We start from the raw sequence: 21,701 nt of genomic DNA on the forward strand, positions 1-21,701 counted from the left end.
GTGTATATTTTGAAAGAGACTTATCAGAAACCACATTCCCCACCTTGCTCCTAAAATGCTAATTTGATGTGCACACTTACCCAGACGATGACTGATCCGCTCGGTGGCTGATTGATCCTTGGTATCACCCCCACGCTGCCGCTCCTCACTGAAAATGCAGGGACAATAATCAAATGTTAAGTTTCTCAAGGACCTTTCTTCCTGAGAAAATCAAACCACTTGCCCTTTGTTATCTCAATGATCTCCAAAGCAATTGGAAGGAGCTTGTTTTTACCTCCATTTTCAGAGAGCTACCTGTGACGGGAAGAAAACCAGAACTTAGGTTACCAGACCTGGCGTGACTCTTGCTCTGTCACCGGGAGGATTCATAAAAATCACGTTCCTGCTCCTTTCCAGGAAAATGCAATTACCTGCCTCAAGGACTGCTAGGGTGGCTGGATGACCCGGCCCGTGTAAATAAAAAGGTAATAAATGCTATAAGGGAATTGCCGAGAGCCAGCTCAGTGTGCCTGGGAGAGGAGTCTCAGGAGCCCACTGCCCTGTGTGTGTGTTTGGGGCAGGGAGGGGGGTATCCCAACTCCGTCACATATTTACTGTGTAGCTTTGGGCAAGTTCCCGCACCTCTCTGGGCTCCAGCTTCCCCATCTGGATTAAGGAGATAATAACACGACACCTGCCTTCATGGAGTTATGATGATTCAAGGAGATAAGGCACGTAAAGTTTAGTGCTCCCTTAAAGGGTCCTGGGAAACAGTGGGTGTTCCTGAGGAACAAACGAGATGGTTCACGCACAAGTCTGTGTAGACCGTAAAACGCCGCACACACGTTCATTCAGCGAGGAGCCATTGAGCTGAGGAGCCTACAGAGATGCTCAGACAAAAGCCTCCACCGTCCAGGACTGCTGATTGCTGCTGGGGTCAGAGCGAGAGAGCAAATAATCGGAGGGGGGGTGGGCAGTGAATGAGTGGATGAGAGAATTCGGCTTCTTGGAGAGAGATTCTAGTCTGGCCAAGGAACCTTCCTTCTGGCTACAATAATCTTCGAAGCACACTTTATTGTTTGCAAAGCACTTTCCCAAACTGTCTCGATATTACTCCCTACCTTAGCTGTACCATAGGGCGGGGTGGGCAGAAATATGTTGCCTTGGAGGGTAGCGGGGAGGCTGGAGGCGAAGTGGCTTTCACTGGGGCTCTCTGCTTAGCGGTGATGGAGTGTGGGCTCCCAATTCCTCCTCCTCCCCAAGCCATGCCTAGGGAGCATCTGTCCCAGGCCAGATCTTGTCAGTGTTCTTGGGCATTTTCTCTCATTCTTTGCAGTACCATAATGGTTGTGAGATCCGGGGCTGCTCGCTGGAAACTGTGTGTTTGGGGAGGAAGGGAGCTGGCAGAAAGGAAGCAGGGCCAGGAATCTCATCATACTGTGAGCTGCCCAGGGACGGGGGCAGAGGTTCGGGGGATCTCTGCATATCACAGATATTCGCCTCTGCAACTCTTCATTTCCTCATTGGTGAAATGGGCTAATAAAGGTCTCCTTATCACTCTGGTCTGTTGTAAGGATTAAAAGACATAAACCATCAATGGACCTTCATAGTTGCGGTCCCTAAAATGATTGAGTCCTTCTGCCTTCTCACATTTCCTGGACCCCCCTAAGAACATCCCCCTCAATCCACACAGGCACCACCACATGGGCCTCATCTGCAGGTCCTGACGGGACGGAAGGAGAGGGAAATATCCTTCTCCCTGACCCCATGAAACACACACCTGTGTTCATCTCTCGGCTCTGAACGAGGAAAGGGAACTGGCCTCTCTTACCTTTTCTTGACCTCTGATTCCTCCTTTCTCTATCCCTGCCCCAACCCACAGGTCATATGTCATAGAAATGTCATAGAATCATGCCTTTTAGCAGGGATCACAACCCGGAGGTCAGCTGGACCAGCTGTCCTTGTGTTTACTGTCTGCACATTCAGATTTTCCTTTCACGCATTTGAGTGCTCATCTTCCAAGGAACCCCCTGGGGTCAAACACCAGGATGAAGTCATCCTTTGCTATCTTGACAGGGCTGCTGCTTGAATAACTCTGATGACAAGGTGGCGTAAGTTTTGATACTATTATATTACGTAGATGGTGTTTCCTGCTTATAAGAATAGCACTAAGACACTGTTGAGTTAAGAGACCAGGAAAACAGGCTTCAGTCAGCAGGAATTTAGATCTTGGGATGAGGCCTTGGGCCGACTGCTGGTCTCACCCACGGTCCCTTCAGGAGGAGACAGCCAGGGCAGCCTCCATCTCTCTCTGCCATGGTCCTGGGCAGCGCCTCAGGCATTGGTGGCCAAGCAACCGGGCTAATCCGACCACAGTCGATCGTAGTGTGGAGGGCCCTTGACCACAGGCAGCCAGTCTCTAGCCTGGCCAATGACAAATGAGGCACCATAGGGAAAAATTGGATAAATCAGATTTTTTTTTTTCTCTCTCTGGGAGTTTAAGGAAGAGTTTCACGAATTAGCCACTCATTTTTGGAGCCAGCACAGTAAGACCCATGGAGAGAAGCAGAGACAGAAACAGAACTCAGCTAAATAGGGAGGCCTAGGCTAGGGATCCGCTATTTCTACTATTGATGGTGTCAGCCGGCTCTGAACCCTGAGCAACTTGCCAATTCTGAACAATTCTGTTCCCGCCTCTACCCGGCCCCTCCTCTTCTTTCTGGTGAGTCTGCCTGGAAATCTTTTTCCTCCATTTCCTTGGGGCTTGGCCCAGGGTGATGATCTTGGTTTCTTTACTTCCACGTGTATCCTTTCAGTAAGCTGTGCATCCCTTCAAGTGACCAGAGTGTCTTAATCTTCATACCAACATTGTCAAACCGTCACCCGCCAGTGAGCCCCCTCTCCTCGCTAGAGGGGACAAGACGACAGAGAAGCAGACCTGTGCTGTCTGGAGCACACTGTCCACTGACAGCCTTGCAGGGCAGCCTTCCCAGGCCACCCCCCTGAAAACGGCAGCCTGTCCCCTCCCCGGCCAGTGACCCCAGCAGGGCCCCTTGTGATGTCTTCACAGAACTTATCATCAGCGAATAGGATCTTTGTGTTCATTTCCTGTTGCTACCGTAACAAGTAACTACAAACTTAGTGGCTTCAAACAATGTGCATTTATTCTCTTACAGTTCTGGAGGTCAGATGTCAGAAACAAGTCTTATGGGATGTTGGCAGTGCTGGCTCCTTCTGGAAGCTCTGGGGGGGAATCTGTTCCTTGCCTTTGTTGGCTTCTAGAGGCTGCCCACATCTCTTGGTTTGTGTCACCCACGTCCTGGAGCCTTTTCTCCCTTTGTCTCCATCATCACATCACCTTCTCAGCTGTCTGCTGTTCTTGTATCCCTCTTATAAGGTGTTCTGCATTGGCATTTAGGGCCTGTTGGAGTAATCCAGGATGATCTCCCCATCTCAAAACCCTAAATCATATCAGCAAAGCCCCTTTTTGCTATGGAAGGTCACATTCACAGGTTCCAGGGATTAGGACAGAGACATCCTTAGGGACCATTATGGAACCTCCCATAATCTTGTTCATATATTTGTTTACTTGTTTGCATTTTTTCCTCTCCTTTCCACCCTCAGGAAAATAGACTTTCTGTGGGAGCAGGGGCCCCCTTTCTGTTGTATACCCAGGGCCTGGGGTAGGGTCTGGTATAGAGTGGATGCTGGTAAATGGCCGTTGAATGTATAAATAGATGAATTAATGAAATGGCAGAATTTTTAACTTCCAGAGACTCCTTTGGCCTCAAATCTTAAAAGAGAATATGATCTTTGGGTCTTTTAAGCCAGTATTTCTCAACCAAAGTGTGCTGCAGGGGGCTGTTTCTGCAAGATGCCTTATGAAAAAAAATCCTGTGGTCAAATAAGTGACTTGTCAAAGTCACTTATTGATAAGTCAGATAAGTGGGAGTTGCCTCACTGTATCACGTTAGAGATGTTTGGTGCACATTCATGCGAAAAGTCTCCGAAAAGTGCTCAGTAAAGGAACGTCATGAATTGGTGGTATAATCCAACAACTCTAAAGCTTTCAGTAAAACACTATTTTAGTAAGAGTTATTCTTTTCCTTGCTGTACCCCTTCGTCATGCGCCATAAAATGGATATTCAAGGAACTCATGATGGGAAATGCTGCTTTCGCTGTCGGACTATGCCTTTCTGTCTTCTGAACTTGTTGACATCTTTTCTCTCTTCCCCGCCCCCCTCCTCTTTCTTTCCTTTCCCTTCCCCCACTTCTTCTAGTTTTTCTTCTTCTTCTTCTTCTCCTCCTTTTCCTCTTCCTCCTTCTTCTTAATTTCCTCACTCAGCATCTTTTGTTCGTGAGCGTTCCTAACTTTATTCTTGCAAGTTCCTGCTCCCATCCACCTCCCTGTTTTACCTTATGGGTCCTTGAGGAACTCCACACCTTTAGGGCTCTGGCCTGTGGACGCTGTTCTCAAGTGTCCCTGCCCCACTTTTGTATTCATCTTTGGTTATGTGACCGACCCGACTTCTACATGGACATCTTCTTTCAAGTCCAAGCCCTTCGGCAATAAAAGGGAGACTTATTCTACAACCTTTAAGTATTTCATACATAAAGAGTAAGCAATGGAGGAATTCCACTTTATGGGTTTTTTTTGTTGTTGTTTTAAATACAAATAAACACACACACACACACACCCCTGCTTTCTTTTTAGTAAGAAAAGGTAAGTTCTAACTCCATTAGCAAATTTCAATTAAATAAGATTTTATCAACCATATGTGGTTTGATATATGGGCTGCCGAAGCAAGCACAACCATATATGGTTTGAAATATGCTTTATTTTTTTAGAAGGACTAACCCTAGAAGACTGGGTTCCTAGCAATGTTAGCCTGAGCTAGACTCCATCACCTGAATGGGGTCCGAGAAACTACTGGTCTAACAGCTGTTCATATGGTTGGAACCTCATGCCCATTGAGATGTTGGTTCTCCCTAAATTAGACTGCAGGTTTGGACCAACTTTTCAATGTTTGACACATCTCTAGGATCTAACCAGTGGAATTTAGGTCCCACAGCAAGCCTGTTTTGGTAGAATCCTATTTCTCTAATATTTTATTTTTCCTAGTGCCTTCACATTGGCTATCTTATCCAGTTCTCTCAACAACTCTCTAAGGCAGAACTAAACCCATTTTACAGATGAGGGAATAAAAGCACAAGTTTATGCAGTCAATGACTAAGTGACATTCGAGACTTGACTTCAGATCTTCAGATTTTTCTATAGCTATATTTATACAAAGAGAAAGAAATGAGAGGGCTCTCATGTTTGCAGTACAGTCTTACATACATGATCTTATCTAATCCTTAAAAATATTCTGTAGAACAGGCAGAATAAGGATTTTAATCCTGATTTTATAAGTGACAAAAACTGAAAGCCCAAGGCTCAGGCCATGTAACTAGTCCATAGCAGGGGTTGGATTTAAAAACAGAGCTTCCAAAGTCACGTGTCAAATGCTTTTACGTCCTCAAGATTCCGCCGTTTGCCAGGGCTCTTGGAGGCGTCCTCATGGGAGAAAAGGTAGAAAAAAACGTGGAAGATGGAATCAAAGGTTGAAGCAAATCAAACCAATAATCCAGGGGCAACAATGGGCTGAGGTATTTAAAGTATTAAAATAAAATGTTAAGAGGCCTTCATTTTGTTGCCTGAGGACAACGACCTTTTTAGCCTGGGGGGCGACGTGGAAACTGCTCGCAATAGATTCCAAGGGTAGAGTCGAGGAGTGAAGGGAATTTTACCCCTTATCTCTGTTCCCTATTTACTGTCTGTCCTCCTCCTTGTCAGGAAGCTCTTCTTCTTTTCTTTTTTCTTTTTTTTCCTAAATGAATTCCCTCTTGAAGCAATTTGAGTCCTTCTCCTCTTGTTCAGCCCCAGGGGAGAGGAAGCTGGTTTGTCACCAAACCTTCCTTTTCTGTTTCACCTGGGCTAACAACGTAGTTGCAAGGTGGAGATGTCTAAGGTTTAGTTTTCCTATTGCCTGTGTCCTTGCCTTGAATAATTCAGGAGAAGAAGCCCTCTCTCTCTCTCTTTTTTTTTTTTTTTTTTTTTTTTTGTAGCTTTTGAGAATCACAGTGGTTCATACGAAAGCCATCTTTTTGAAAAAAGAAACAAAAAAGTTATGAACGGCCACCCAGGATCCAGTTGGCAGACCTTCCAGTTAGTGACAGGTTAGGGGTGGGACACGACGCAAGGACCCAGAGCAGGACTGCCGGTCCTCTACCTCCCAAAGCAAGGTCTCGGGCAAGGCTATGTGGTTATGTCTCTGCCAGTGTGAAGGTGCACTTGGACCTGGTTGAGTGTCTCCAGCCCCCCCAGGGCCTTGCTCCCTCTCCCTCCCCCGCCATTAGGACTGTTCCTAAAGGGAGGTCCCCCAGCAACTCCTGATTTAGAATTTTCTCCCCTCCCTACATGTAATAATTTATGGCAAGCCCCAAAATAATCTCCTTAAAATACCCAAACGTTGTTGTTGTTGGGGAGCTGCCCCCCCTCCCGAAGCGTTTTATATCCAGGCCTCCATCAGGCAAATTTCGGATAAAAGGTGATTAGTGTTTTGGCAGCATTTTCATGAGGCTTTCTCTTGTATTCCTGCCAAAGAGCTTGCCAGGCCCAGATTTGATTAAAATGGCAGTGGGCTCTGCTACTTGAATGTAATTAGAACCATTCATTAAAGCTTTTGCTGACAGTTTGGCAACCTGTGCATTTTTCAGAGTATGGCCGGCAGCCCATGGAAACGGCTCCAGGGAGGAGCCAGGGCCCAACAGCCCAGGCCGAGCTCGAGGAACGAGGAACGAGGAACGGGACATCCTCCGTGGCCGGGAGCTCTCTGCTGGGCCAGGCTGGCACTCACAGGGACACACAGCTCCCTTCACTGGATTAAAAGGGATGGGAGTGCTGCTTTCTTATTGAAACCAAAGCTGGGCAGGAGGTTGTGTGGTGCCTTTTATAGAGAATATAGGATGCTTAACTTTTAACAATGACACCCTTGAACAAACCCATCTCACAAGCACACAGCAGCCCAGGGCAGTCAACCACTTTCCCGGGAGGCCAATGTCCTGTCCTTTCTACCTCTGGTGCCTGATATAGGGTGTGAACACTTAGTAGGTACTCAGTAAATGCTAATGAATAAAGAACAGTCAGACGAGAAGTAGAAAAAGAAAAGCTTGCTTATTTTGACATCAGTGTTCAGAGGTGTGGGTTCCCTGCCTCTAATCCTTTTATGGTGATGATCTTTCTAAAATGTCCATCTGGCTGTCTTTCCTCTGAAAACATTTCAGTATCTCCCATTGTCCCTAAGATGAGGTCCATACTCCTTAGCAAGGTGGGTAAGGACGTGATGGTGCTTGATTACCTCTCTGGTTTTAGGTCTCACCATCCTTCCTGCCTCCCCGCTTGCTCTGTCTGCTTTGGCCACTCTGAATTCCAAGCAGCTCCTGACACAGTCTCTAAAGCTGTCACTCTTGCCCAGGCTGTCCCCTCTACCTGAGCTCCGTCATGCCTCTCTATCTTCATTTGACTCCCTTCTGCATATTTTGTGTTCTTTGTCTGAATGCTATTTGTCTCTCCCGTGAAGGCTACCATGTGCTACTTAAAAGTACTTTAGAACAATTTTTCCAGCCCTCATCTTTGTGGCCAACATAATCCATTGAAGTAGTCTGTGTGTGTGTGTGTCTCAGTCCCAACAAAATGTCACCTCCCTGCGGGCAGGCACTGTGTCTTACTCACCTCTGAATCCTCAGACCCTGGCATAGGACTCGACTACGATAAGTGCTCAGTAAGTATCTTTAAATGAATGAACCCTTGTGGCCATATCATATAATAAATATACGTATACCCCATGATTTGATTTCTAGATCTTAGCCATTCTGAAAAGTGACTCTGAGGTGGTGGTTTGGCTCACAGAAGATTAGCTGAACCCTTAGCAGGAGGTAGATGGCACTTTTAAAACAGTCCACGGAATAGTCAGGGAGGTGCGTGCTTGGCTCTACAGAGAGGCCTCATGCCAGGGAATCCAACTCAGAGGGACGGTTTTATTGGCTGCGCAAATCCCCCCCGTGCCTGTTCTCTGCCTCCTCGCTGCACTGATGCTGACTCCTGTGCTTGACTTCTGCTCTTGGCATTGTCCGTCCTGACTCCAGAAAACTGCTTTGGCTTGACTCTGCTACCTTGACCTGGCTTCTCAGAATGCTCTTTTGTCCATTGTTGGTCTGGAACCGGAGCCCCAAATTTCAGTCCCACCGCACCACGCCTTGAGTCCCATTTCCTAGGTTGCACGACCAAGGTACAGAGAGGTTGGGTGACAGCACTGAGAGTGTTAGCCATACAGCCAAGCCTTTGGACGCAGTGGGTTTATTATGTCTACCACGTCCACAGAGAGGTGGAGGGGACACCCAGTCATCCTCAGGTGGAAAGAACAGACACCCGAAAGATTTTAAAGAATGAGCCACAATAAAACCTCAGTGAACTTGAAATTACGGGCCTTTGGCAATCGTTTCAATTACCGTTCGCATCCCAGTGCTGTTCCTGTTGGCAGAGGTTGGGTTGATAACCCTGCTTTGAAAGCATAATCCTATGCAGTCTCAGAAGGAAGATGGGGGAGTGGTGGTAGGACACTGACATGCACTGTTCACGAGTTTTCATACAAGCACAACAGATCTATTGTTCTTGTGAAAACAAATCACCTAAATGGAGATTTGTATATTGTATGTATATATACATATATCTGTTGAATTATATAAATAGATGTATTTGTGTATTTAGACATATGTCCAAATAGATGTTAAATATATATTTTTAAATCTTGGGAAAAATGAAGCTGGGGAGGCTCATATGGAGGGGACACTTTCACTTATTTTTATACTTATTAAGAAGAAAAGAAGAGAATTAGAAATAATTTTTTACTTTTTTATGTTATTCTACCTTTGTTTAGCAGTTTTACTTCCGGGAGTCTATTCTAAGATGATAACTGGACAAACATATAAATTGGGTACATGTATAAAGATGTTCATCACAACAGCATCTATGTATCTAATACCAAACATTGGAAATAATATTCCAATCGTATGTCTTTAGAATGAAATTCACTGGGCCATTAAAAATAATGTTGTAGAAAATAAATAATATTTATTGACATGAGAAGTGATGCATGATACATTGCTGAGCTGGGAAAAAAACGACAAAACGATTTATACATTGTGACATTACTTCTGTTTACTAAGTGGATACACAGAGAGAGACTAAGTTTGGAGTGGATACAACAAAATGTTATCTGTGATTTGTCTTTGAGAGATAGATTGAAAAGTATTTTAATTTTCTTTTTGTTGTATGTATTTTCCAATTTTCTACAATGGAAAGAAATCACATTTATAATAATTTTAAAAGTTATAAATCAGAATCGTGCCGCCTGGAGTTTAGCACAAACATGGGGCTCCAACTGGGGCTTTGCCATTGCCAAGGAAAGCGGAGAAACCAACTGTTTGGTTTCACACACGATGCTGGCGAAACTGCAGCCAAGGGCAGCATTTGTGTGTGAGCGTGACCATCGAGACCAATGCCGGGGACTTGATCATCACTCACGCCCACGTCCTTTCCATATTGTTCCCAGTCTGGTTAAGATGCTGCTCTGAAGATGCATATTTCACTCCAGAGAGAGAAGTCTGCATCAAATTGGGTCCTTTGCTAGCTACACCATGCATTTGCACCAATATTTATCCCATCTGTTCCGAGAGTCTGCTCCCCATTACTTACCAAAACTGTCAGTGGCTCCCCATTATTTACAAATTCTTTGGCCGGGCAGGCAGGGTTTCATGAGGTCTGCCCCCAGCCTCCTTCCCCAGCCATCTCTCCCTCGAGTTCCTTTCAGGTACCTTCTGCTCTAACCAACAGGGGTGCTCGCCATTCTCTCATGACTCAGGATGCTTTCAGCCACCATGATCAGAAACCCAACCTGACTTCTAGAGAGAGGCAACGTGTGCTCTCTGGGGATTGGGTGGGCTGTAGGGATGATTGACTCAGCAGCCTGGTGTTGTGATCAAGGACCCCGCCCCTCTGCTCTGCCGTTCTTAATGTTGGATTCAAGCTCAGGCCAGAGGGTGAATTAGCTGCAGTGGTTCCAACCATCAGGTCAACATGGTAACATCTTGAAGGGAAAGGTGCACTTTTTTTAACTTGTGTTTTTCTCTTGGGGCAAGAAGACTATTCCAAGAAGCCCCCTGCCCTGCCCCCGGAAACTGCTCCTCATATCTATTGGTTAGAAATAAAACACACGCCGTTCCCAAGCTGGTCCCTGACATCACAAATGGCTTTACTCTTCCACCGGTCAGGGCCATGCTTAGAGCTGGGGGAAGAGTCAGCCTTTGTGCTAGTGGCTGCAGGAGGGGCGGGCCGACACCTACACGAAATTTAGGGTTCCGTTAGGAAGAAGATTTCTGGGTGGCGATGCCATCCAACTGAGCCATTCCTTCCCACAACCTGTACTGTTCACACTGATTCCCCCGCCGTTCTTTCTAATTCTTCTTATTCGTATTTTACCATTTTGTTCATCTTTCGTAGCCTGACTCAAGCTATGTCTTGTCTGAAGCTGGCTCTGGTCTCCCCTGCTAGCTGTACTGTCTTTTTCCTTTGGAATTAAAACTGTAGGATGTTATCATTTTTCCTAAACACCTTTTACATAGTCTGCTATATACCGTGGTTATTTGTGAGCGTGTCTGTTTTTTTAAATGCGACCAGGAATTACAAGATGAGTTCATGCATTTTGTTAGAACGATTAGTAGTCAAAGTCCGTGTGACCAATGCGTAGTTTCTGTTGCAAGGCGTGGCATATCTGCCTCTATTCTCTTCTGCATGTGTGTGACAGAACTGATTGTAGCACTACTTCGAACAAAGCCTGGGCTCAGCCTCAGAATCGTTCTCAGGTGGTTCTCCAGGAAGCCATCATTAAGTGATTAGGACTGATGCTGAAAATGATGCCCATTTGCCATTTTTGGCCTGTGTGTGTATAAGGCGCAGGTCAATTTTTAGGGGCAGAGGTTAGAGTCAGAGTAAAATATACACAGAGATAAGCAGTATGTGATTCCCTGGGTCCTGGAACCCGACACCTAGGGAATCACCATCCCTGTACACAAATTCTTTGACGTTAAGGCACACTGAGATGAGTGTCACGGTGAGGTGGTCACAGAGAACTGGGTGAGTGTAGGGAAGACTTCTGCAGAAGGGAGCTCTCCTCATTGTGTATTCAGGACACATACTTAACCAGTCCCCTGTTGCCCAATGTTTAGATTATTTCTAATTATTCAATATGATCAATAGTATCAGAAGGGATACCCAGGTAGTCAATTTTAATATATTTAAAATTATTCTCATGGGATAAACTCCTAGAAATAGAATGGCTAAGGTAAGAGTAGGTACATCTTAGGGATATATGTATATATTACTAGCAATGTGTGTGTGTGTGTATACATATATATATATACTATATACACTATATACACACACGTACATTACATGCACACATATATATTTATTCCTTTTGGGGTCTCAGTTGTGTAAATGTGTCATATAGTCCATTCAATCAATGTAATACAGCAAATTATACTGCAGTGCGTGGCCTTGTACATATATCTTCTATTTTATCTTTATCTAATATATCTTCTATTTTATCTAATATATCTTCTATTTTTGCCGGTGTGTTTTTTGGGTTAGATTCCTAGAATTGGGGTGGCTGGGTCAAAGGGTAAACATATATTTAATTTTCATAGATACTGACAAATTCTCCCCCATAGGGATATCACTTTATAAATCCTACCAGCAATGTATGACAATGTCTATTTCCTAAATCTTGCCCATAGTCCAACTTTGGGAATAGTATCTCCATGGCCTTTTCATTTATTGCCCACTACTGAGAGTTACAGTGAGCATCTTTTGTATGAGAAGAACCATTTGCATTTCTTCTTCTGTGCCAGTCATGCTCATTTTTCTGTAGATCCTTGGTCTTTTTAGTCTTCTTATATTTTAAGATATTAACGTGCTATATGCGATATAAGTTGATATTCTCCAGCTTGTCATTTGTCTTTTACTATCATTTGATATAGTTTCACTGTGGAAAAATTTATCTTTAAAATTTTTGTATAGGCAAATCCATCAATCTTTTTCTTACAGTGTCCAAATTTTGAACCATAGGTTAAAACCTTTTCCTATTACTGTATTATAGAAGAATTGACCTGTGCTTTTCTTCTAATATTTATGATTTCTCAGTTTCTTTTCCTTTTTCTTTCTGTTTCTTTCTTTCTTTTCCTCCCTTCCTCCCTTCTTTCCTTCTTTCCTTCCAACATTTAAATCTCTGATCCAATTAGAATGTATCCTCATTTATGACGTAAGGAATAGATCAGATTTTATCTTTTCCAACCTGGCTATCCATTTATCTCGAATCATCTTTTCTCTATGAATTTCTTCATCGTACATTAAATTTTCTTTCACATTAAGTCTATTTCTGGATTTTCTGTTCTATTCTACAGTCCTAGCTCTATCCCAATACCACATATTTAATTTTAGAAATGTTAAACTATATGTAGAACTTGGTAGGTCTTATTTTCCAGAAATTTCCTAATTATTTTTCCAGTTTGGATTTGAAATGAACTTTATAATCAACTTCTCAAGGTCTGGGAGCGGGGAGCCCCTAATAACATTTTTGTCAGGATCACAAGAAATTTGTAGTTTAACTTAGAGAGAACTGATTTTTCTAAATTTGGGTCTTTCTAATCAAGAACATATTTCTGTTTGTAAGAATAATTTTGGGTTTTAGGGAGTGTTTTTTTCTTTTGTTTTTCTCATAAGGTTTTAGATATTTCTTATTAGGTCTAGGATGGGTACCTGTTTGTGTGAACAGGTCTTGTCTTCGATTTTGTCTTCTAACCCAGTTCATGTTTGTAAATATGAGGGTTCTTATTTTTTATATAACTGTTTAACTTGGATGTAAGTTCAGACTTACGGAAGAATTGAAAGAATAGTACAAGGAACTTCCATGTAGCCTTTCTCCAGATTGCTTCATTGCTTACATTCTGATATATACATAGTTTTTCCATTTGTTGTGTTTTGTTTTTGTTTTCCCCAGATTGCTTTGAGAGTAAGTTGGAGATACGATGCTCTTTTACCCCTAAATATTCAGTTTGTATCTCCTAAGAACAAGGACATTGACCTTTCATAACCACAGTATAGTTACCAAGTTCAAAAAATTTAACATCATAATATGACTATTTAATCAATAAGTGATATCTAACTTTAACCAATTGAACCAGTAAGTTCCTTTATATATTTTGCCCCTCCGTCTCCACCCCCTCCCTGCTCCAGGATCACACATGTATCCCATGTTGTGTATCTTTAATCTCTTTATTATGGAACAGTTCCTTGGATTTTGTGTTTTGCGTTTCTTTTTTAAGATTTAATTTATTTGTTTATTTGAGAGAGAGAGAGAGTATGCACATGCAGCAAGTGGGAGGAGGGTCAGAGGAGAGGGAGAGGAGAGAGTCTCAAGCAGACTCCCCACTGAGTGGGGAGCCTGTTGCTGGGGGACTGGATCTTCACGACCCTGAGATCATGACCTGAGCCGCAAATCAAGAGTTAGATGCTTAACCGACTAAGCCACCCAGGTGCCCCTGTTTTGCCTTTCTTGACCTTGACATTTTTGAAGAATACAAGTCAGTTGTTTTATAAAATGCTCCTCAATTTGGATTGATATGCAGTTTATACATAATTCAATTCAGGGAAACCTATTGATTTTCATATGTGGATTTGTATTATGTGCTACTGTACTACTTTGTTCTATTCTTCGAGGTAGCTTTGTTCTGAAATCTCTTGGATTTTCCCAGACATAGAACAAGACCAGCTGCACATAGAGACAGTTTTATCCCCTCCTTTCCAGTTCTTGTGCCTCTGTTGTCAAAGACCTAGAGGGCATTTGGACCTTGTCTCCTGGACAGTGCTTGCATCTTTCTGATTGCCTCTGATTGGCTGTGGATTCACTACTTGAGAAGGACTGAGTGTGTCCTTCGGAGGAATTTGCTTTTCCCAAAGTGCGTCTATGTGGGTAGGGAGTGGTGGTTGCTGACAGGATGGTGAGGGCCATGCTCATCACATCCCCAGGTGAAACAGTGTTCAGATAGGGAAGAGAAGTATTATTTGCTGCAGAGTACAGAGATTCATTCACTGATCATGAAAATCCTTAGTGAGAACTCGTGCTAGGTGACAGGGCTATAAAGAAGATTGATTAACAGTTGGGGAAAGAATTCACTTAGACTCTATTTCATGTCAGAAGCCAATTATTCCAGGCATAATAAATGGCCAAATATAAAAGAAAAACCAAATACAAATGAAAAACATTAGGCTTCCAGAATTTAAGGGAAAGCACGGAAGGTTACAAGTGTTTGAAGAAGTCATAAGGAACAACAATTAGCAGTCTTGACTACATGATAATTAAAAACACTTTGGCATAACCAAAATTAAAGGGCAAACTATGAGATAGGATAGAAAGTTAACATTTATTTGGAAAACGTATATGGATTAAACCAAAAACATAGAGAATGACCTCAGTTCCTAAATGAACAAAGAGATACAGATTAGAACCATAATGAGGTCTTTTGCTTACTAAAGCTAAGTGTGTGTGTGAAAGAGAGAAAGAGAGAGAGAGAGAGTTATGGTGGAGGAAAATATTACCATTATAAAGATGGTGGCTAAAATCTCATAAGTAAGAAAGTCATCTTTGTTGGAAAAATAAATCATCTGGGTAAGAAGGGGACACTTCCCCCCCTTCCCAGGGCCTGGCCTGAAAGGGCTGAGGTGGGAGAAAGAGAGAAACCACTCTGCATAGCAAAGTGGGAAGGACTTTCAGTTTAGGCGTGCCTGTGTGCTGTGGGGACATCTGAAGAATGAGGGTCACAGGGACAGGACAGGGAAGCCATTTGGCCCCTGTGGGAGTGGCTTATGAAATTTGGGAGCAGAGATGTCTTCTGTTAAAATTTAATTCATCTGCTGAGCTGTGCCAGACTCCTCAGTAAACATCTACTCCACACAACTACCTCACGGGGGGCAAAGAGCGGGCAGTGCTGGTGCCCTGAGGAAATCCAGGAAAGGGGGTTATTTCCCCGTCTGGGCTGAGGCAGAACTAAAAGAAGGAAACAGCCCGCAGAAATGAGGGAAAGCTGAGACTCAGTGGCAAAAATGCTCCAAACAAAAAGAGATAATAGGTAAAATCATTTGTAAGATGGCTATACTGAAAACCAAAAGAGAAACTCTAATGAGTAGGAATGAGCGGTCAGGAAGGGGAGAAGTCATTGGGCCATGAAGAGGAAGCTGGGATGTCAAAGCACACAGGGAGGCAGGGGTTAAATCTACCTCAGGCCTGGCGAGGTTGTGCTCAGTGTCAGAGCACGTCAGCACAGCATTCAAACTAGTGGTTCTCAAAGTGTGCTCCTCGAGCCAGCGGCATCTGCCTCCTCCTAAGAATGTGTTATGAATGCCAATTCTTGGGTTCCATCCCAGACCTACTGAATCAGAAAGTCTGGGGATGAGGCCCAAAATCTGTGTCTTAACAAGGTGATTCTGTTGCATGCTAGAGTTTGAGAACTGCTGGTTTAAACTATAGTTCAGAGAGACGATTCCAGGAGTTACGATCCCTTCATTCATCAGTTTACTCAACAGGTGTTTACCATGTGCCTGCTGTGTTCTGGACACTGGTCTAGACTAGGCCTACAGAGAATAGGAAGGGTAAAGTCTTAGTTCTGGTACTATCTCATAAGGATTTTAGCATTTGTTTTCATAATTCTCATATGTCCCATATTATGTTAATTATTATTTTATTAAGAATTATTTACTTATTTATTTTAGAGAGATATGGTGTGTATGAATAGGAGGAGAGTCAGAGGGAGGGAGAGAGAGAGACAGAGTCTTAAGCAGATTCGCTGCTGAGCACCGAACCCGACGTGGGGCTTCATCTCAGGACCCTGAGATCACGACCTGAGTTGGAATTAAGAGCTGGATGTTGAACTGACTGAACCACCCAGGTGCCCCCCCATATTATATTAATTATTAACTATCCTTCCAGTTGGTCAAGGATGAAATCCTTAGCATTATCCTTTTCTTTGTATACTGTAACTCGGGAAATCTTGTGGATGCTTCCTTCCTTCAAAGTATATACAAAATATATACAGAATTAGGCCTCTTTTTCTTGACTCCACTGTCCTTACTTTGGCCTTGCCACTGTTTTCTGTGAGAATTGAGGTGCTGGAGATTTGAGCCAGGAGAAAAGAGAAGGAGAGGGCAATGCTCAAGCATTACCCTCAACACAGTTAGTGGAGGGATCTGCTTAAGGTTCACATCACATTGTGACACTCTTCTGCTAAATGCCAAAGACTTCCTGTTTCACTTAAAGTAAAAGCCCCTTTTCTTAGACTGGTAGACAAGGGTCTGCGTGATTATCCCCCATGTCCACTTTAGTATTAATTCAAATACCTGGGTAGGTCATCTTGCCATGCTATTTCCTTAACACAGCAGAGAGGCCACCTCCTGGCCTTTGCACTGGCTGACTGTTCTGTGTTGAACATTCTTCTCTCAAATATTTGCATAGCTAATTCACTCACCTTCTTCAGGTCTTGTCTCAGATGTTACCATCTTAATGGTCTTGACTATCTTATTTAAAAATGTAACTCATGCTCACTATCTGCAGTCCTGACGCCCTTTACCCTCCTCACTAGTACCTGCTTCCCGTGGCACTTAGCTTCGAAGGCATGATACAATGTCCTTATGCTTTGTCTCCTCCATAAGAACAAAAGATCCCTAAGGGCAGGGTCTCTGTCTTTTTGTTCTCTGCTGTAACTCACGGCCCTTCTTTTCACTATATCTGTATCTTTGGGATAAATACCCAGTAGTGCAATGGCAGGATCATTGGGAAGAGAATCGATTCCATTTACTATAGCACCAAGAACCATAAGATACCTGGGAATAAACCTAACCAAAGAGGTAAAGGCTCTGTACTCGAGGAACTACAGAACACTCATGAAAGAAATTGAAGAAGACACAAAAAGATGGAAGACCATTCCATGCTCTTGGATTGGAAGAATAAACATTGTTAAAATGTCTATACTGCCTAGAGCAATCTATACTTTTAATGCTATTCCGATCAAAATTCCACTGGTATTCTTCAAAGAGCTGAAGCAAATAATTCTAAAATTTGTATGGAATCAGAAGAGACCCCGAATTGCTAAGGAAATGTTGAAAAACAAAAATAAAATGGGGGGCATCATGTTACCTGATTTCAAGCTTTACTACAAAGCTGTGATCACCAAGACAGCATGGTACTGGCATAAAAACAGACACATAGACCAGTGGAACAGAGTAGAGAGCCCAGATATGGACCCTCAACTCTATGGTCAAATAATCTTCGACAAAACAGGAAAAAATATACAGTGGAAAAAAAGACAGTCTCTTCAATAAATGGTGCTGGGTAAACTGGGCAGCTATATGTAGAAGAATGAAACTCGACCATTCTCTTACACCGTACACAAAGATAAACTCAAAATGGATAAAAGACCTCAATGTGAGACAGGAATCCATCAGAATCCTAGAGGAGAACATAGGCAGTAATCTCTTCGATATCAGCCACAGCAACTTCTTTCAAGATATGTCTCCAAAGGCAAAGGAAACAAAAGCGAAGATGAACTTTTGGGACTTCATCAAAAGCTTCTGCACAGCAAAGGAAACAGTCAACAAAACAAAGAGGCAACCCACGGAATGGGAGAAGATATTTGCAAATGACAGTACAGACAAAAGGTTGATATCCAGGATCTATAATGAACTCCTCAAACTCAACACACACAAAACAGACAATCATATCAACAAATGGGCAGAAGATATGGACAGACACTTCTCCAATAAAGACATACAAATGGCTATCAGACACATGAAAAAATGTTCATCATCACTAGCCATCAGGGAGATTCAAATTAAAACAACATTGAGATATCAACTTACACCAGTTAGAATGGCCAAAATTAGCAAGACAGGAAACAACATGTGTTGGAGAGGATGTGGAGAAAGGGGAACCCTCTTCCACTGTTGGTGGGAATGCAAGTTGGTGCAACCTCTTTGGAGAACAGTGTGGAGATTCCTCAAGAAATTAAAAATAGAACTTCCCTTGGATTTTTAAGTAGGTGGTATTTCTCTCTTTTCCTTTTCTATGTGAATGCCCCTTCATGAGCATCTCCAATTCTAGAACATCTCTAATCTATAGTAAAAACTATAATAAAACACTATAATATCTTATTCTTTCAGAGGGCATGCCTTTCTGTGATTTCTCCATTGAGACTAACATTGACTTGCTTATGTATGTATTTTGTCTGTGTGTGTATGGGGCGGGGGGTCGGTGTGTGTGTGTTGTGTGTGTGTACCTATTCTCATTCTTCAGAAATGCACAAAGATTTTTACCAAGTACATGTCTTGTGTGTCTCTTGAGGGAGCACTGTGGTCTACTGGAAATACCTGGGCCATTTGGCCTGCTGCTTCTCTCTCACTGGACGTTTGAGCAATTTCCCACTTCCGTGCCAGATTTCTCTCACCGATAAAAGGTGAACTTGGACAAGCTTATCCAAAGAGAGTCATTTCTTACTGCTCTAATGTAGCCACAAAACCTAATTTTTGCTGCTTTATTTATTGAAATGATAGATGAGGCTAATAATTTTCCTTGTGTTGAACCGATTTTGCACATTTGATGGAATTATTCCTTACTAAGTTTCTGGCACGTAGCATTCCATGAATGTGTGTCAAAGGAGGGAGGAAGAAAGAAATGACAGAAGATCATGAGACTTTTGAATAGAAAGAAACAGGTTGAAATCTAATTTCTCCCAGTAATATGCTGTGAGATTTAGAGTCGCAAATGTCAGCTTTTAAAAAAGAAGATACTTATTAAAAATATTTATTGTGACAATTAAATGAGATTATAGATATGAAAGAGCTTTGCAAACTATAAGATGCCATGAAAATATTGTCATTATCATCATCATTATTAGTATTATTGTAACAAAAATATGAAGGCTTGCTAAATTCAGCCTACTCTATCAGTATTACTAATTGGAAGAGAGCACTAGATTCTTCTGCTCTTCTTAGCGTATGATGTACAATTTGAATATACTGGCTTCAAGGAAAGTATCCACTGTGAAATCTAGTTTACCATTATTATCGATACGCTTCCCGGGATGCCACATCTCCTGATGAGCCCATTGGGAGAACCAAGGGCTTCCATCGTTAACCAGCGATGGACTGTTTGACACGGGTATTGGCATTTCTTGGGCCTTTCCTTTCTTGGGTAAGGAGTTGACAAAATCACATCGACTGTAGTTATCATTCCTTTTCATACAAGTTGGCCGGTGTATTTTCATGGAAGGTGGTGCTGGAGCTCTTAGAGTCTAAGATGCTGAGCCTTGCAGGTGGCAATACCTTCAAGATAAGCAGCTATAATGGAAATACCTTTGACCCGAAGGTAAGAAACCCTGAGAGTCCTGTCCCAGCTCCATGACTGGCTGTGAGATGCAGAGAGCGAGTCCTCCCACTTCGGTCTCAGTCCCTCACTCTAGGAGGAGAGAGATTTAGGAAAGATCCCCAGGGTCTTCCCAGCTCCAAATGTCTGTGATTCCAGGTAAGGGGAATGACATCTCAACAGTAAGAAAATTCTTCAAACCACCCAAATAAAGATTCATACGATTTAAAAGACAAAATGGTACTACCACTCTAAGGCAGATTAAAGCAAAGAAAAGGAGTTTTAACACATTTTTTAAAAAGTAATTTGTTGAAAAAAGACACCAGAAGCAAAAGGAAGACCCACCCTCAACCTGAGAGGCATGAAAACAATGAGTTGTTGACTTTCAATGACAGTAGTTAACTTTCAAGACTGAAAAGCATAAAAAAGTTATTACATTCTTAGTTTTTCTGAACCCGGTTAAACGAATTCAGTGAACCCCATTTTCAACAGTACACAGACACTCGAACTATCTAGTGCAGCCCAGAGATTGCAGGCAGGTCAGGCCATCTGAGTAAACCCTACCCTCACCCCCACCCTCGACTCCCACAGGGCATCTTGGAGGACAGGGCACTGGGGTCCACGTTCAACAGGGAAGCCGGTGCTGCTTGCGAGAGTGCCCAGGCTGAGTGTCTTCCCCAGGGACCACCCCCCCCCCCCCAGGTTAGCAGGAGCCGGGAGCTCACAGCAATTCCTCCTGCTGGGCTGAGGAGAGGGGTGTCAGACAGCACAACGTCTCTGCAGCGGATGGAATCCGACAGCTGACAGCCCCACATACCTGTGAGGTGTGGAACTCACAGCTGCTCAGTGCCTGGCAGTTGATAAAAGCCTGAAGCGAAAATGTCTCAGAAGAGCTTAGGCAAAGCGTGAAAACACTTGATCTAAGCCCTCTGACAGCCTGGAGAACGCTGCGAACGCCTCACTCGGCTTGTCAGCAAGGAAACCACAGGCCTTCCGTTTTGCCTCTCGGTTTACAAAATGCTTACCTACGAACAGGAAGTATGAAAACAGAGTGCGGCAAGTTGACAGAACAACTTGAGTCGACACCCTGATTTGTCTTGAGGAACTGGTCCTTCCACCCCTACAGAACCTCCAGGCTCTGAATTACCCCGTACTTGGATGCAGATGGACATCGCATTGGGTAGGGACTTAAACCTCAAAGATACTTTAGTCATTCCTTTCTTCAGCTGTATGCTCCAGATCCCAGGACACCCATTTTCTTGACAAACCCTCATTATCCTAGACTTGTTCTAGAGTGAATAACTGTTACAGATACAAAGACACAATACTTCAAAATTGATTCACAATGAACAACAGCAACAAAAGAAACAGACTCATAAATATAGAGAACCAGCTGGTGGTTGACAAAGGGGAGGGAGATGGGAAGTAGGTGAAATGGGTGAAGGGGATTAAGAGGCACAAACTTCCAGTTATAAAATAAAAAAGCCACAGAGAGGAAAAGGCCCAGCATAGGGAATAGAGTCAATAATATTTTAAAATTCACAATCACAGGGGGAAAAAGAGGCAAAACAAGAAATGGACTCTCAAGTATAAAGAACAAAATGATGGTCACTAGAGGGGAGGTGGGGGATGGGGGCGGATGGGTGAAACAGGTGATGGAGATTAAGGAGGGCACCTGTTGAGATGAGCACTGGGTGTTGTACGGGAGTGTTGAATCACTAAATTACCCACCTGAACCTAATATTACACTTAAGTTAACTAACTGGAATTTAAATAAAAACTTAAAAAAAAATAATGATTTGGGGGTGTCTGGGTGGCTCAGTCGGTTAAGCATTAGAGTCTTGATTTTGGCTCAGGTCATGATTTCAGGGTTGTGAGACTGAGCTCCAGGTCGGGCTCCACACTGGGTGTGGAACCAGCTTAAGATTCTCTCTCTCCCTCTCTGCCCCTCCCCCCCAAAATAATGTTTTTTAACTCAAGTATAGTTAACACACAGTTATATTACTTTCAGGGGTGCGATATGATGATTCAACAGGTCTATGCCTTATACAGCGCTCGTCGTGATAATTGTACTCTTAATCCCCTTTGTCTACGTAACCTATTCCCCCCCACCTCCCCCCTAGCAACCACCAGTTTGTTCTCTATATTTAAGAG

General features: G+C 43.2%; 1 long non-coding RNA gene across 1 annotated transcript in view; it reads left to right on the forward strand.

Annotated features, from left to right (window-relative positions):
* Nucleotides 1-21,701, forward strand: part of LOC116570639 — a 355,418-nt gene that overhangs the window by 326,749 nt on the left and 6,968 nt on the right. Inside the window, exon 5 of the long non-coding RNA XR_004277503.1 lies at nucleotides 287-464. This is a non-coding gene — a long non-coding RNA (uncharacterized LOC116570639). The remainder of the gene's footprint in view (nucleotides 1-286; nucleotides 465-21,701) is intronic.

This window comes from Mustela erminea, chromosome 12 (genome assembly GCF_009829155.1).
Source record: "Mustela erminea isolate mMusErm1 chromosome 12, mMusErm1.Pri, whole genome shotgun sequence".
NCBI lineage: Eukaryota > Metazoa > Chordata > Mammalia > Carnivora > Mustelidae > Mustela > Mustela erminea.